The sequence below is a fragment of the Kryptolebias marmoratus genome, linkage group LG1 (assembly GCF_001649575.2).
Source record: "Kryptolebias marmoratus isolate JLee-2015 linkage group LG1, ASM164957v2, whole genome shotgun sequence".
NCBI classification, from domain to species: Eukaryota; Metazoa; Chordata; class Actinopteri; order Cyprinodontiformes; family Rivulidae; genus Kryptolebias; species Kryptolebias marmoratus.
The window spans coordinates 35,529,637-35,533,686 of record NC_051430.1 but is presented as its reverse complement, the minus strand read 5'-3'; the positions used below and the strand labels follow the sequence as shown (position 1 = coordinate 35,533,686).

General features: G+C 39.7%; 1 long non-coding RNA gene across 1 annotated transcript; it reads left to right on the top strand.

The window, feature by feature from the left end:
* Nucleotides 1-871: 871 nt before the first annotated feature.
* On the top strand, nt 872-1,381 carry LOC108244982. Its single transcript, XR_001808953.3, has 2 exons — nt 872-1,228; nt 1,320-1,381. It is a non-coding gene; the product is annotated as an uncharacterized LOC108244982 (long non-coding RNA).
* Nucleotides 1,382-4,050: the final 2,669 nt, after the last annotated feature.

Below are 4,050 nucleotides of genomic sequence, written 5' to 3'. Positions count from 1 at the left end.
AATCCTTTTTAACATATTCAAAATTCAAGCAACAAAGTGGCAAGCCTCTGCAATTCACACAAGGAACACATTTCAAGTCATTTGGAAGCAAACAAGTTCCACCAACTAGTCACCAACAGTTTCATCCCAGCGAGAAACTACCAAACATGTCATTGTAAAGAAGAGTAACAGACCTTAGCCTTTGTTGTGTAGCTGTAGGCTTAGACAATCACTACTGTCTTCTCAAACCCCAGCAAGAGGCAGATGGCTGCTCAACCTGAGCCCGGTTCTGGTTCTGCTGGAGGTTTCTTCCTGTTAAAATGGAATCATTCCTTTCCACTGTCGCCAACGTGCTGCTCAGGATGGGACACAACACAATCTGCTGGCTTCCTCAGATAGATAACTTGTGAGGATGTGGAGTTGTTTTGGCTCCGCCCTACAGGTGTGGCCACTAATCCTTCCCTCCCCAGCTGAAGCAGATTGGGATAACGAGCAGTACCTGCATTTAAGCCTTCGGCCGGTTCCAGATCGTCGGTGGAGCATCGTGCCTTATGGGTTAGAGCCTGTCGAGTTTCTGCCTGTGTTAACTTCTTGTCTCTGCTCACCTTATAATAATAATAATGCATTTTATTTGTAGCGCCTTTCAAGACACCCAAGGACACTTTACAATATAAGGGCACAGAAGAATAACAACAAGAATAACAGCAATAGAGGAGTAACAAACAGGAGAAGTTACAGAGAAAAGGCTAGCTTAAACAGATGAGTCTTGAGTTGTGATTTGAAAGTCGAGAGATTGTCAATGTTACGTAAGTCAGGTGGAAGAGCATTCCAGAGTTGTGGAGCAGAGTGGGAGAATGCTCTGCTTCCCATGGTACTGAGGCGGACAGGAGGAATGTTGAAGTGGATGGAGGACGATGAACGAAGGGAGCGTGAATGGGTGATGATGTGCACGAGATCAGACAGATAGGAAGGAGCAAGGTTGTGGATAGCCTTGAATATATATATAAGGATTTTGAATTGAATTCTGAATGAGACGGGAAGCCAGTGAAGTTGGTGGAGAACTGGGGTGATGTGGTGGGATGAGGGGGTTCTGGTGATTTGCATCAGCTGGTGTTGCCTAACCAATCTGAGACTTACCTGGATACTTCTGGTGGACTTACCTGTACCTGGACCTCGGATCCTCCTCCTGGACTGGAAACTCTTGCTTGGTCCTGCTTCTCCCTCCACGCCTCGCTTCAGCTTTGGACCTGTAAGCAAAAAGAACAATTACCTGAGAAAACAAAGACATTCAAAGTTCAAATTGTACCTGAGACTCACCTTGCTCCTTCCTGCCGTTTCAGATCCTGATTCTCTCCCCCGCTGTGAAATGACCACACCTGTAAATAAAACCACTTACCTTTTACTCTGTCTCAGCATTCTGGTTCTTCGGTGTTGCTCTCACAACTTCTCTGGTTTATGTCATAACTTTTTCTAATTGGCTGTTATAATGTGTGTGAATGTTTCTGTAGAATGCCCTGAGAGGATTTTAGTTGTAAACTGGCTCTATATAAATAAACTCAGTTGAAATGAATTGAACTAAACTGGTCCACATGAGTTTCTCTTCATTTAAAAGTCGATAAAATCATCAGTGGTGAGGCAGATACCAAGGTGGGTTCCAGGTTCGAAGAGACATGTTTACGGAGTGACCTCAGCTGCAAAGGTACGATTTTGGTGGCGGTAAGAAGTAACCTTGAACCGACACTGCCTCCTGTGTTGGTCTTTACCTCTGTTCCTCAGTTTGTCATCCTGAGTGTTTGGACTTTACCAACATCTTCTTATCCATCCTCCTAAGAGGCTTCGCTTACAGTTCTGCTGCAGCTTTTTCCAACCTGTCTATCAGAAGAAAATGCCTGGTTTAAATGCAGCTTAATTTATTTTATGTATAAAATGTATGCATGCATATATTAGAGCATTCAGTGTTTATCAAAAATATATCCTGAACAGTTAAAGACTAAGCCTCTCCAGTTCAATGGTCTGTGTCAAAAGGACCTTGCTTTCTATTTAGTTTGTTCCACAGAATGGAAATAAGCTGTTAAACAGTTTTACAACTGAGAAAAACACTTCACTCACATACACACTAATCATACACTTGAAACCTTTGGGAGACTGAAAAAGTCATGTAAGATAAAAACAAACAAAAAAACATCAATCCATTATTTATACTGTGGCAGGGGTAGAAAGGAGCTGGATTTTTAGGTCAGAGTGTGGAAGAAGCAGCTAAATACTGCAGTTCCAGGATCTTCTTTCTTAAACAAGAGGATGTTCTTGCTTTACAAGTACCAGCTAAGTCCATTACTCCAGCGAAGAGAGAAATGTAGAGAGCATCTTATTGGTGTCATAAAACCCAATCACTGCCATATTGATCCAGTTTCATCCCCTAGCTGAATGTCCCAGGCACCGTCGATGAAACCATCAATCACCAACAAGGGTCTTTAGAGAGGATGTCACTGCCCCCAGATAAAATGTGTTCAAATGTTTCATCTTCACTTGCAGAAATTCAAAGAATTATTTGCTCTGTTATTGTATAATTGGTGACGATTTATTCTAAAGTTTGCTTGTGTACAGGAGGCACAATAAAGTATTTTAATTATTCAACACAACTAATCAAAGGAGTAATGACCTTTGTCTAAATGACATTTTGTTTTATTATTTTGTCACTATTTTAATGCCTCTACAGCTAACCTGAATCTACAAGAAAACCCAAAGTACAAAAAAGCATTTATATTTAATCTGGGAACAACCCTTTTCCTGAAGTTTGGAATTTGCACTTAGGGAAGAATTCATTCATTTGTCTAAATTTGTTGAAAAAAATGTATTCAAATAAAAATGAGCAGCAAAATATTAAACACTGACCATGATGAGAAGAGGCTGCATGTCAGAGGAATGAAATTAAAGGAGGTTTAAAAATATGAAAATGGCTATAACCCAATCAATCAATTTGGGGTAGTAGTACCTAAGAGTTATTCCTAAAAGATCTTTCTTTAAAGCTTTACCATTAACTGTGAGAGTCAAGTCTGTTAGCAAAATATTTCATGCACCACAGGTCAGGTTTTAATGAAAGTTTTAGTAAATAATCTTTGGATGTACGTCTACAAGTGATTAAGTTTTAGCCAACTGACCTTAGAAAACACAAAAATGACGTAATGTATTGGATTTTACAGATTCAGTTCTAAAATGTGTTGTGGTTGCAGCAGAGTCATCTCCAACACATCATTCAAGATCTTTGATTAAAACTGTAGGTACAACTATGTAATTTCTCAGGTTAAGACGATCTTAGTGTAAAACTCTGAAATGAAAGGTGGCAGGTGATGTGTAATTCTTTAAGTCCTGCTTTAAATATAAACTGTATTTTGTCACATGATCAAAGCTTATAGCACTTCAAATGGACACATAATGGTTTGCAGAGACTCTGTGAAGCCGGACAGACTGAAGCCAGATGGTCCGTGTCTTTGAGAACTTGCACTGGGCATCCTAATTATTATTCCTGTAAAGAGAGGCTCCTCTGTAAATCTGATAGCGTTGGCTGACATGGCCTGAGGCAGGGCCAAGCTTCATCCCCCCAAAAAATACTGCGCAGCAGTGTTAATTTCCATGCTACAGATACAAAAACACACACTCACATTCGGATAAGCACGCGAAAATATAAAAACAGATAATTCATACAGATGCCCACCCTTTCAATTTGTACACATGCACAAAGTCACATGATGGAACTAAAATAGCTGCAGCTAATTTTATAGCAATGAATGAATCTTTTCATTCCCTGCACTGATCTTTGGTGCTTTTGTTCATGCACACTCCTCAAAACACAATTTATCCTTTTGAGCTCGCTGTGTGTAATGTGATGTGCAACTAAACACGCACGTTATTGTGCAACTTTTATTTTACATCTTGTTTCACTGTCACAAATAAATGCAATCAATCAATCAATCAATCAAATTTTATTTGTATAGCACATTTCAGCAGCAAGGCATTTCAAGGTGCTTTACATAATTAAAAAACAAAATAAAAACAGCATGTGACAATGAATTA